Source organism: Diospyros lotus, chromosome 4, assembly GCF_014633365.1.
Source record: "Diospyros lotus cultivar Yz01 chromosome 4, ASM1463336v1, whole genome shotgun sequence".
Classification (NCBI taxonomy): Eukaryota; Viridiplantae; Streptophyta; class Magnoliopsida; order Ericales; family Ebenaceae; genus Diospyros; species Diospyros lotus.
The window spans coordinates 29,749,165-29,763,154 of record NC_068341.1 but is presented as its reverse complement, the minus strand read 5'-3'; the positions used below and the strand labels follow the sequence as shown (position 1 = coordinate 29,763,154).

General features: G+C 39.1%; 1 pseudogene; it reads right to left on the bottom strand.

Annotated features, from left to right (window-relative positions):
• Positions 1 to 11,165, bottom strand: part of LOC127799764 (uncharacterized) — an 87,937-nt pseudogene extending 76,772 nt beyond the window's left edge.
• Between the last annotated feature and the right edge of the window lie 2,825 nt (positions 11,166 to 13,990).

Genomic DNA, 13,990 nt, shown 5'->3' with positions numbered 1-13,990 from the left:
ACACCAACCTTCATCCGGAAAGGTATACCGATAAACACCTAATAACACAGGTTTTGTGTTTTTACATATGGGTGATGAATATTGGGTCTTGCAAAGATTGTTTTGTTTCTGTTGTGCAAAGTGATGTAAACCCATTTTGCTGAAAAATTAGGTTGTTGTAGAGATACAATTTGGTTATAGATTCAATTAGGTTTACAAACCCATTTTACATCACCCATATGAATTTTTTTTAGCAAAAAGCTTGGTTTGAATTAGGTTGTAAACCCATTTTATCACATCCGGGCTGATTATTTGGCACAACAACAAACCTAGAACCAAAAAAGCAAAAAGTTTGAAAACAGATTAAAATTGAAAAACCAAAAGTGCGAGAATGATCTAGGATAAGCCAAGAATCAAAAGCGAAAAAATGTGCAAAAACAATCTATGGTCCATTATTTGAAATACTATCGAATACAAATAGGGGTCATGAATTTCTATTGAGCCATTAGGTTATAGAAAACGAAGGCCCAGTGAAGCTAAATGGTGCAAGAATTCTTTAATGAGCAAAATCCTCTCAAAAGAATGGTAAGCGAACCCTAACTCAAGGAGGAAAGATGATAACAATAGTTACTCTTCCCTCTTGAAAACCTGGAGGAAAGAGTGGAGAGCAATTGATGTGTCATGAACCAAGACCCACCAAACAAAAGTCCAAAGCCCAAGAAAATGAAACCCCAAAGGGCCAAGAAGATTGCCAAAAGAAAGCCTAAGAAACCTAGAGGTGTTCTGAACACTTGGGAATCTTTCAGAGTCCCTCTTAGAGAGGTCGTAGCAAAGGAATGTGGAAAAAATGACTTAGAGACCTAGAGGTCTCTTGAATACCTCTTTTAAGGTATTGTCAATGAACAAGTGCAAACTAGATAACTCCAAAAATCCCTTTGAGAATCTCGTAAAGGATAAGGCTTATCCAAAAGAGTATTAATCCTAGTTGATCTAGAAATACTATAATGTTTTTTTTTTTTTTTTGCTAGAATACAACAATTAAAATTTATATGTCATAGGAAACAACTTGGTAGAGCTTGGTGAGGAAGTGGGGAGTAAGGTCCGTGCTGGTAAGGGGTGTTAACGGGCGACTTGCTCCCCAATGACTTGGGTCTTCAGATGGTTTGGCTATAAGGGAAGTCTTCGAATATGAGGAGGCTTCGAGAGAGTTGGGAGAGTCTCTTAATGGGTTTGCAACACAATCACAGTTAGAAGGCACAAGGGGAACTCTCATGCAACAGAGTGAGATTTATGTTTGCTGTGTAGGCTTTGGATGAGTGTCTTTGAATAGGAGTCTCCAGATAAGTCTCTTGATGGGTTTAGGTCTAGAGTGTTGGACTTGGGTATGTGTTTTTGGGTCCTAACTCTGGGTCTTTTCCCCCTTTTAGCACATACTTGATATTTATAGGCACAAATGGTGGGGGCCATGTGACACTTGGCATTCATGCATAAGTGACCCGAATCTTCGAGAAAAGATGTTACGGATGAGGCCGGAAGGCCTGAAGGTACTTTCGGGGATGGAATGCCACGAAGAGTATCCTTTGGATGGGTTTCCCCGAAGACTCTTAGGAGTAAGTCTTTGGGCTTAGGATCTTACACTACAAAAAAATCAGCATTTAGCGGTGATTTTTTTTACATTTAGCGGTAGTTAAAAATCGCCGCTAAGTCAGTCGTCATGGAACGTTTAGTGGCGATTATTCCAGCAGAACCGCTGCAAAATAAGTGATTTAACGACGGTTTCAATAATATTTAGCGGTGCTGCATCGCTCACCCTGCATTTATCACTTTCGTATTTTTCTTTCACTAATTCAGCTGATTTAGCAACTAATTATGTTCACAGATAGGATGAGGCATTTAGACTTGCCAGTGCACGAGTGTGATTGTAGCAGAAAATTTATATGTAATTTTTTCGGGCAAGACCGGGTCGACTCACAGGGAGATTACTCATGGAAGGAGATAACCACACCAGTTCTTTTGATTAACGGAATAATAAAATGAGATCAAACTAAATGTGATATAACTGTAATCTGGAAATGGAGAGGTCTTGGGTCAAGACAAATCTGGTGCCAAACCCAACTGATTCACCATATAGCTTTCTGTGATGTAACTAGCAGCTCACATAGCTCGGGTTTTCAACCGTTAAATGTACTACTGAGATGATGATAACTCTTTGTTCAAACAACCTCCATACATGGCATGGAGACTCTATGGTAAGCAGCTATCATAAATCAGTGTATAAATAACGTTTTGACAAAATAATCGCTCGGGGCTTGGGTATGAGAACGTTTCCAGGTCAAGCAGCCCCCATACATGGCATGGAGACTCTAAGTTAGGCATACGAACCAATCCAAGCCTGAGGTTTTCGTTAATAACATTTCCCAAACTGCTTTTGCTTTGGTTACTTTGACATATGGAGTTCTGCTATATTGATTCATCAGTGGCTTTGGGCACCATCTTTGCCTTAACCCAAGAATCGAATTAGCTACACATCTTCATAGGAAGTGCACGACTAATACTAATCTCTACAGATGAATACGAGATTGGTAAAGAAAATAAATTGAGACAACAGATAAGAATTTGGTAAACTACTGCTGTATTGATTACTGAAACGAATTACAACTTGAAACAGAAATTAAGATGGACTTGTAATACAAAGCTCAGAATTAGCAAGAACAACTAGAGTAACTGAAGTATTATTCGCAAAGAAAGAAATACAGACAAGAACAAAAGAGAGAGAAACAGACAAAAGGGAAAAAAAACTCTCTACTTTCCAATGATCTTCGTCTTTTTTTGTGTTGTTTTTCTTAGTATCCTCTGCTCTCTCCAACCTCTGATTCCAAAGAATGTTGGTCCCTTTTTAAGCTTATGGGGCATGGAAGTGGGGACCATTTGTTGAAAAGTTGTTCAAAAAGTTGGTTGAATTTACCTTAGAGCCACCGCGTGTATTTGCGCATGTCAGAACTTTTTGTTCGGATGCTCATTCGAATATACTAGCAGAGATATTCGAATGCGTACTGAGTTTCTTTTGGCTGATCGGGTCATTCGAATGAATTTTAGTCCTATTCGAATGAATTTCATGCTTTACTGTTCCTTACACGATGATTTTCTCGGTCATTCGAATGCAACAATACTTTTATTTGAATGAATTTCTAATTTTTCTCTTGACTTCTTCATTGCATTCGGATGACCTGGGAAGTATTCGAATATGGAATTCCTTGGGTTGCTTCTTATTCGAATTACTCAGCCTTCATTCGAATAGATTTCCTTTCTTCTTCAACTTCATTCGAATGACTTGGCTTTTATTCGAATATATCTTCACTGCTTCCAAACGATGTGCTTATCCGAATTTCTTCTTGTGCTCGGCTCATTCGAATGACTTGGCTTTTATTCAAATATGCACAATCTTATCTGGAGATCTTGATTTTTGTTACTTTTTATTCAAATTAGGCCAAGCTTATCCGAATACATACCCGATATCTTGCATATTCGAATGTCTGAATGATTTATTCGAATGTTTGAGCAGCTTTCTTCTGTTTTGCTCGATATTTGAATACCTTTGAAGACTCATTCGAATGGCTTTGACTTTTATTAGAACACCTTTATTTCTTGACTTTTTATTCCTCTTTCAATCATGCCTTTGGAGAGTATGAGTCATTCTTTCATCTCTTTTCCTTCTTTTGGGCTGCAACAAGCAATTCTGGAGATTTTAAGTCGATCAAATGGATTAGGAGGTAATAAAAACATAACAAATTTTGCATTTTTTAGCTTCAATCACACCCCCCCAACTTAAACATTGCTAGTCCCGTAGCAATCAAATTAAATGCACGAATGCTTCAACATTCACAAATTCATTGATAGTGCAAATCTCGTATGTGAAGCAAAAATGTATGGTCAGTAGCATAGGGACTTCGGACAATCAAAGGAATGTTTATTATTTGAACTTTTGTCTCGGGCATATTAAGTTAAATCAATCAGCATATTACATTCAATTCTCTAAGCTTTGATTGCAAACTTCACTGGATATGTTTCTCTTCAATAAAATGTTCACTCAAAGTTGCTCTCAAGGATGTACCTCAATTTGGAGTGGATGCAAATCAAGTTCGAAGAGGTATCATCAATCATAAAAAATGCTATTAAGGAAGGAAAGGACCTGACATAGCTTCATGATTGGAATAGCATCTCAATGAATAACATTTAAAATTAACCAAGTCTCCTTACTCTTGAAATTATATCCTGAAATTGCATGATTGATAGAACCAAGAGGGATCTTTCTGGGAAGAAATGGGGCCAAATGGTGAAGTGGTATAGCAAAGGGGATGATGGAAATCAAAAGAATTATTAGGTCTCGGGAATTTTCCACTAAAAATTGAAGATTTTTTTTTTTTTTTTGAAACAGAAAATAAAATGCACATGTGATGCATTCATGCATCAATAGCTGAAATCATATCAGGGCACCTAAATTCAGTTGGTCGTATCCGAACCTGAATCTAACTGCTATTCCAACTGATAATGAGCAAGCTTCCATTGCTTCACCCTCAATGGCTACGGGGGGTGTTTTTAATGTCCCAGACCTAGAGACAACCATTTATCTTAAATGGTAAAGTGGTCTTTTAACGTCAGATTCCCAGACGATTTTTTTTTTTTTTTGAATAAACTACTGAGTAATTCCCGAGACCTAATCAATTGATAAGAAAAAAAAATGTCAAGGCTATGACTTAGACGGAGGGAATGATGCAACTGGTCATGAAGAGTTTCAATGGGCTATAAGTGGAAGTTGATCAAAACAATAGGTTGATTGGCTCAAGTAGTAAGAGAATGATCCCTCCATGATGTTCCATAAATCAGTGCTATTCATTCAACTGGTTTCAAGCTTAGAGTCAGTTAAAATTAGCCGCGATCATTAAAGACACTCAAGGCAAAATGTTGTTTTGAAGCTATTGAAAGACAAGAGAATCAACAAAATATTTCATTGCATGAATAGGTGTTATTTCACTCGGAATAAAATGTTATGAAGCTCTAACACTTACTTTGGTAACAAATCTCCACTTAATTTGAGAATTTGGGCAATTAGCTAATCATTTCAACGTATTTTGTATGCCATCCAAACAAATGAACAGAAATAAAGCACCCTAAGTAGTCCTGGTCCTGGTTCTAAATCTCATACAGTTCTGTTTTCAAATAAAAGATTATCATTCAAATAACCAGTTGTGAATCTAAAGCATTGAGCACAATAATCTAAAGCATAGAGTAAGCAAAGTCATTTTTATCAAAAAATGAAGATGTGATTAATCTTTCTAGTTCATAGGTACAGAAATTAAGTATGAAATATTAAATCCTATGACTACTCAGTGCCATCCGTGGCATCATCGGAAGTAGAGTTCTCCTCAGTGGAGTTTCCAGAGGGAGTCTTTGATGAAGGATCAGCAGGAGGAATAGAGGTAGAAGATGGAATGGTGGGGTGAGAAGGTGCTGCATGCTCAGGCTGCGGATGCGCCCCTGATGTAGAAGGTGCACCCTCTTCCTCTTGCCACATGTCAATGGTCTTCTGTATGCAAGTCTCAGCATCGGCCAACTTGTTCTTTGAAGACTTTTGTGGAAGCTCTTCTATGGGTGTGCTCAGAAGCTGACCTACTCTCTTGTCCATCGCAGTGTAACGTTCATTCATGGTCATTATTCCTGAATAGATGACTCTCTGCCTCCAATGTAGATCCTCATAAATGGCCTCCTGTCTCTCTTGGATCTTCTTCAGTGATTGCTCCACTAGGGCTTCATGTTTCACTTGCCTTTCTTGCATTTCCTTGACTATCTCACATAAGCCTCTGAGAGTATGATCTTCCTCTTGTCTCTCTTCCTGATCTTCATGTAGTGGCGGTTCTTGAGTTGGTCCTTCTTGTGCTTCAACCTGCCTGCCTGATGCCTCTCCTTTCTCGGGTGTTGTTGCTTCAAGCCTCTTTAACTGCCCACTGCTCCTTCGTGTAGATGCTAGGCTGATCCTATCCATTGGCTCGATGACTTCAAAAGTTACCTTCTCTTTTACCCCGTGCCTTAGTACAAAATAGGTAATCAATCCCCCAAAGGGTAGTCCTCCACCCCCATGTCCATGCTTGGCCACTAGGTTTATGGTATCAAAAATGTGCTTGGCTAAGTCTATGTGTACTCCCAGGATCATCTTTCCCATGAATGTGGCTTGCTTAACCGAAACACTGCCAGTGAATGCGTGGGGCATGAAGTGAGAACACAGAAGCCTATGTAGGATGATGCATTTAGGGGACAAATTCTTCTTTGGGAGGGTAGGACTTAACCAAAAAGCATCATCTGCCTCTGTCAACAGCCTAGCCAGATTTTCTTTTCCTAAGTCTACACTTGCCTCCTCAACGTCTCTTGGTGATGCCTCTCTTGGGATTTGGAAGGTTTCAGAAATATCAGAGGGCTTTAACTCTATTTTCACTTTTCTTACTTCAGTGATCAAGCACCTATTTCCCGAGTCATCTCTGTCACTGGTTATATTTGAGTAAAATTCTTTGACTAAGGGAACTATGGCCTTGTGTTGAAACTTAACCCAAGTTTGCCATCCTTTGGCAATAATCAATGACAACAAATCACATGGGGGTTCTTCAAATCGTTCAAGCATAATTCCCCTCTCACAAAGCACTGGCCTCTCAGCATACCTCTCAACATAATTCTTTTCAGCCGCGGGGCTAATGAACCTGATATTGGAATATGCAGGGTTCAAATCTATGGTTGGGGTGGCAGCGGGTTCTTTTCCTTTCTGCCTCTTTGAGGCCCTAGAGCTTTCTCCTACGGCCTTGGGGCATTTTTGCTTTGGAGACATGTTAATTTGAGGGTTGTTTGGTCTAGGGAGTTGGTTCTGGGATTTTATCGAACAGTTGGTAGGCACAAACTGGTTCCTCTCTTTTCTTCTTCTTTCAACTTCCCAACCAATCCTTTCTTTGATACACTGATCTCCTTCACTCCCTCTTCACAACAACTCCTTCATCCAATCAATTAAATTCGAATTTAAACAATGGGAACAACTCTTACCTCTCGGCTGTTCTCTTCCTAGAATATTCGAATGCAGCGACCCCCTATTCGAATGCTTGCGGACTATTCTTCCTTGTACGAAACCGGACTGATCTTCGGATAGATGCAATGGATGATGAATGAAGGCGTTTAGAACAAGGTAACAAGATATATAGGAAGGGTTCGGGTGGATGAATGAATGATCGTACCGATTAAGGAGAGGTTTCCATCTTTAAAGGGGGGGCGTCGATTCGGATTTCAGGGATAGTTATGAGGTTAACAGGAGCATCATTCGAATGATACTGGGGTTATACGAATGATAGGGACATATTCGAATGGAAGCTGGGCAATTCGAATGATAGCTCGGGTCTCAGAACAATGGGTAGAAGGGGATTCGAATGAGAGAGAGAGAGAGAATGCGAATGTTCGCTGAAAGCTTTTAAAGGGCCAGACGCCTCATTCGAATGTGGAAAAATTCATTCGAAAGAATTTTAAACAGTAACTTGGCTTATCGAAGGATTTGAGCCACTCATTCGAATGCAACAGTACTTTCATTCGAACGGATTTCTTGGTCATTCGAAAAACTATGAGTGTCATTCGAATGAATCTGACAGCACACTCTCAAAGAGGGCATTGAATAGAACGATCATTCGAATGCAAAAATCTTCATTCGAATAACTTTGAACACATTTATTATTATTATTATTATTATTTTATATATATATATTTTATTTTTTTTATTATTATTTTTTTTAGGGCAAATTAACTAATTGAAACTATATTCGGATGTTAGAAATGGATTCGGATGAAGGGTAGGTTATTCGAATGAACTTGAGGATATTCGAATGCTGGCTTCAATTTTTTAAAGAAATAGCAGATTCATTCGAATGAATTTTGAGTATAGAGAAATTCATTCGAATGAATTTTAAACAGTAATTTCATTTGTGAAGGAATTTGGCCAGCTATTCGAATGCAACAGTACTTTCATTCGAATGAATTTTGAACATATTCGAATACAACAGAGGCTATTTGAATGCTCTCTTGCTTTCTTTAACAGCTCACCGGTCATTCGAATGGTTTACAACGCATTCAAATGACTAAGCTCATCTGGATACAGAATTCGAATAACAACAAAACCAATTTTTTTTTTTTTTTATACATTTCCAAACACCTAAACACAAAATTCAAACCCACACAGAATGTCATTAAATGAGCAAGGATCAACACAACAGTTCAGGCATACCTTTATCCCACCCAACTTGCTTTGAACAATTCTTAAAAACGAGGATATAAGGAATACCTGGAGATCTTCATAAACAACTTTGAACACAAAGGTCCAATTGCTTACTTGGATGTTACTAGTAGCCTTCATTGCATGTGTGGATCCGTGAGCTTGCTTCAATACTAAAATCAAGATAAAGAGTGATAACAGTTCATGAAAGCAAAACATTAATTTCCCCCTTTTTTTATATATATATATTTTTTTTAATTAACCACTACCCAATGGGTGGTTCTGTAAGGTCCATTCTCTCCTCCTGTTCATTCAAAGATTCATAGTATGGTTTCAGACGTTGTCCATTCACTTTGAGAATCTGACCAGATTGGAGATTTTCAATATCAAATACACCATGAGCTGAGATGGAACGAATTTTGAAGGGCCCAGTCCACCTTGACTTGAGTTTTCCAGGAAACAGATGGAGCCTTGAATCGTAAAGTAGCACATGTTGACCTATACAAAAATTTTTCCTGTTAATGTGCTGGTCATGTAATTTCTTCATGTGCATCTTAGAAAACTTGGCATTCTCAAATGCCTCGTTTCTAAGTTCCTCAAGCTCATTCAGTTGCATCTTTCTGTTAAGTTCCACCTCTTCTAAACTTTCATTCATCTTCCTGATGGCCCAGTAAGCTTTGTGCTCAACCTCTACTAGCAGATGACATGGTTTTCCATAAACCAGTCGATAGGGAGACATGCCCAATATGGTTTTATGTGCAGTCCTATAGGCCCAAAGAGCATCGATCAACCTCAAAGACCAATCCTTTCGGTTGGAATTGACAGTTTTTTCTAAAATGCGCCTGATCTCCCTATTTGCCAATTCTGCCTGGCCATTTGTCTGAGGGTGGTATGGCGTTGAGACCTTATGAACTACCCCATACTTTTTCATTAATTCTGCCACTGGCTTGTTACAGAAATGAGAACCCCCATCACTGATGATGGCACGAGGCATTCCAAACCTACTGAAAATGTTTTCTTTGAAAAATTTTACCACTATCCTGTGATCATTTGTCCTTGTTGGGATTGCCTCAACCCACTTGGAAACATAGTCTACAGCAAGAAGGATGTATTCATAACCAAGCGAGTTAACAAAAGGGCCCATAAAATCTATTCCCCAACAATAAAAAATTTCAAGAACCAGAATGGGCTGCAAAGGCATCATACTCTTTTTTGTCAGACTTCCTAACCTCTGGCATCTATCACATGACAAGCAAAACTGGTGTACACCCCTAAACATGGTAGGCCAGTAAAATCCACTTTGTAGGATTTTTGCTATGGTTTTCCGGGTAGAGAAATGACCTCCACAAGTAAGGGTGTGACAGAAGTTCATAACACTATGTTGCTCATGTTCTAGAATGCATCTTCGCACAATTTGATTAGCACAATATTTAAACAGATATGGTTCATCCCAGAAAAATGTTTTGACCTTCCTGAAAAACTTTTGTCTATCTGGCTTGGTCCAATGACTGGGAACTATACCTACAGCTAAATAATTAGCTATGTCAGCGTACCAAGGGGCAGAAGACAATGTACTCACATGAAGAAGATGTTCATTAGGAAAATTATCAGGAATGGAACCCTCAGTAAGATCCTGACCTGGGATTCTAGACAGATGGTCAGCTATAACATTTTCTACTCCCTTCTTATCCTTAATTTCTATGTGGAACTCTTGGAGGAGCAGAATCCACCTAATGAGGCATGGCTTGGTATTTTGCTTGGTGAGCAGATATTTCAAAGTAGCGTGATCTGTGTACACAATCACCTTTGATCCTATCAAATATGACCTAAATTTATCCAATGCAAACACCACAGCCAACAATTCTTTTTCTGTGGTAGTGTAATTTCTCTGGGCTTCATTTAAGGTTCTGCTAGCATAGTAAATGACATGGGGCTTCTTCTCTTTGCTCTGTCCTAACACAACCCCTATGGCATAATCACTCGCATCACACATTAGTTCGAAAGGTAAAGTCCAGTCAGGAGGATGTATGATGGGTGCAGTGATAAGTGCATGTTTCAGCTTCTCAAAGGCACTTTGACAATTTAGGGTCCACTCGAATGGAACGTCCTGAGACAACAGACAACACAAGGGTCTTTCTACTGTGCTAAATGAGGCAATAAATTTCCTATAAAAGCCAGCGTGACCAAGAAAAGATCTAATGTCCTTGACATTTCTAGGGGCTGGAAGCTTCTGAATGGCTTCAACTTTGGCCTTGTCCACTTCTAGACCCCTAGATGAGACTATGTGTCCTAAGACAATGCCTTAGTTAACCATGAAGTGGCATTTTTCCCAATTGAGCACAAGGTGAGTCTCCTCACAACGAATCAAAACTTTCTCCAGATTTTTTAAACACAAGTCAAAGCTACTTCCATAGACAGAGAAGTCATCCATAAACACCTCTACAATATGTTCATCCATTTCACTAAAGATACTCATCATACACCTTTGAAAGGTGGCAGGAGCATTACATAATCCAAATGGCATACGTTTATATGCAAATGTCCCAAAAGGGCAGGTGAAGGTTGTTTTCTCTTGATCTTCCAGTGCTACGTCAATCTGATTATATCCTGAATATCCATCCAAAAAACAGTAGAATGCTTGACCTGCTATCCTTTCAAGTGTTTGGTCCAGAAACGGGAGAGGAAAATGGTCCTTTCTGGTCATGGAGTTGAGTTTTCTATAGTCTATGCACACACGCCAACCTGTTTGGAGGCGGATCGGGACTAACTCATTCTTCTCATTTTTCACCACAGTAACTCCAGACCATTTAGGAACGACCTGAGTTGGACTAACCCATTTTGAATCAGATATTGGATAAATAATACCTGCATCCAGTAATTTGAGCACTTCTTTCATATTAGGATTCAGCCTTCTCTGTATTTGCCTCACTGGTTTTGAATTTTCTTCTAAGAAGATCCTATGGGTGCAAATTAGAGGGCTAATTCCATGCAAGTCTGATATGGTCCATCCTAAAGCCTTCTTGTGTGCTCTCAGTACTTTCATCAACTGCACTTCTTGTTGGGTACTTAGGCTGGAAGAAATGACTACTGGGTATGTCTCTGCTTCTCCTAGAAAGGTATACTTCAACTCAAATGGCAGTGGCTTCTTTTCAGGAATGGGTGGATAACTCACAGAGGTTGATGGTTTGTTCAACGGTTCTACAGGCTTTAGCTTAGGAATCCATTGAGTCAAGGGCATCTCACTTTCCTTTCTGATATCCTCCAAACGATTATCTCCTTTCACAGTTTGAGTGACAAATTCTTTCTCAAAATACTCTTCAGACAGAGTTTGAATCAAATCTACCTCTTCTATCTCACTTTCAGTGTACTGTTGTTTGGAAATTCTGAAAATATTCATCTCCACAGTCATGTTTCCAAACGACAGTTTCAAAACTCCATTCCTACAGTTAATGATTGCATTGGAAGTTGCTAGGAATGGTCTCCCCAAGATGACAGGAACAGGTGGTTGTGGACCATGATGGAGTTGAGTGTCTAGAACTATGAAGTCTACTGGGAAGTAGAATTTATCCACCTGAACTAAGACATCTTCCACAATACCCCTAGGAACTTTGATTGATCTGTCTACCAGTTGCAGAGTGACTCTGGTAGGCTTAAGTTCTCCCAAACCCAACTGTTGATAGACACTATAAGGCAATAGGTTGACACTTGCTCCTAAATCTAAGAGTGCCTGATCAACCTTCTAGCTTCCTATTATGCATGAGATGGTTGGACAGCCTGGGTCCTTGTATTTGGGAGGAGTCTTAAATTGCAAAATGGAGCTCACTTGCTCAGTCAGAAATGCTTTTCCATGCACGTTCACTTTTCTCTTTACAGTGCAAAGATCTTTTAGGAATTTCGCATATGAGCGTGTTAGTTAGATCGCATCCAAGAGTGGAATATTGATCCTTACTTGTTTAAACACCTCATATATGTCAGCATTTTGTTGTTGCTTTTTTGTAACACTCAATCTTTGAGGAAAGGGAGGTTTAGGATGATATTGACTTTCTCTTTCAATGTCCTTACCTTTTCCATCTTCTTTTTGTTTTTGCTTGTTTTTTTCTTTTTCATTGTTTTCATTTTTCTCTAAGGTTGGCTCCTGTCCTTCTGCTTTCTCTTCCTCAACAACAGTTTGGCTTATCCTAAGATCATTTGGTTTTTCAATCACCTTTCCACTTCTTAGGATAGTCACAGATTGGACTTGTTCATGTGCATTACTTTCACCACTAGAAGATTCCACCTGATTTGTTTGCCTAACTGGGTTAGGGTTGGTTTGAGAAGGGAATCTTCCAGGTTCTCTCACACTTAGTGTTTGGGTTAACTTTGTTATCTGGCTTCTCATATCCTCCACGGCTCTATTTGTTTGCTCTTGATTCTTTGTAAGCTGGGCAACCTGATTGTTGATGCCTGTTTGATTTTGAATGAACTGATGCAAGGTATCTTCCAAAGATCTCCTGTGATGAGGTTGGTAAGTATTGGATGAAGAACCTTGATTTTGTTGGAAGGATTGTTGATGTGTAGGGAAGGAGTTTTGAGAATGACTTCCAGAATCATGTCTCCATGAAAAATTGGGGTGATTCCTATTATTGGGATGGTATGAATTGTAGTTTTGATTGTTCCCGTAATAGGTTCCACTTTGATTTTGATTCTGTCTTCCCTCAAAATTGTGTGAATTATTGTTATTAGTCTGCCCATACAATACCTCCTTGAAAGCAGGTAGAGTAGGGCATTCTTCAGTTGCATGATCCATTGTTAAACACACAGCACATTTCACTTCTACTTGTTTAACAGATTGTACCTTTTTGGGCTCCATGTTTTCAACTTTTTTTGTTAAGGCAGTTAGTCTTGCATTTAGATCATCATTCTCATTCAACTGGTATCTACCTCTTTGTTGTGGATTTTCCCTTAGATCAAATGAAGATGTTGGGCCAACTTCCCAATTTCTTGTATTTTTAGCCAATGTGTCAAAGAAGTGAAAAGCTGCTTCTGGAGTTTTCTCATAGAATTCTCCATTACACATTGTAGAAACTAACATTACACATTGTAGAAACTAACATTTTTAATTGGGGCGTGAGTGAGTCATAAAAGAAACTGACCACTCGCCATTGCTCAAAGGCGTGGTGCGGACAAGTGTGGAGAAGATCTTTGAATCTATCCCACGCTTGGGCAAAATTTTCACTCGATTTACAGGCAAAGTTCATGATTTGTCTTTGAAGAGTAGCGGTTCTATTGGCAGGAAAATATTTTTTTAAGAAAGTTGCTTGCATTTCTCTCCAGGTTCCTATAGATCTAGGTAGGAGAGTGCCTAACCACATTTTTGCCTTATCTTTCAGTGAGAATGGGAAAAGTTTTAACCTTACAACATCCTCGTTTACTGTATGGTCCATGCAAGTGCTACATACTTCCTCGAATTCTTTCATATGAGTATATGGATTTTCAGAATCCATACCATGGAATGTGGGCAACAATTGGATTGTGCCAGGTTTGAAATTGAACCTATGGTGATTTATGGGAAGGATGATACACGAGGGTGTTGTCTGCCTTGGAGGGTGAAGGTACTCTCTAAGAGGTCTAATCAATTCCTGATCAACAGGATCAGGATCACCATGGTCACTCCCATGTTCAGACATGTTGTTTGGTTGAGCCATAAATAAGTGTGGCAATGAAAACTCAAAATCAGATGGA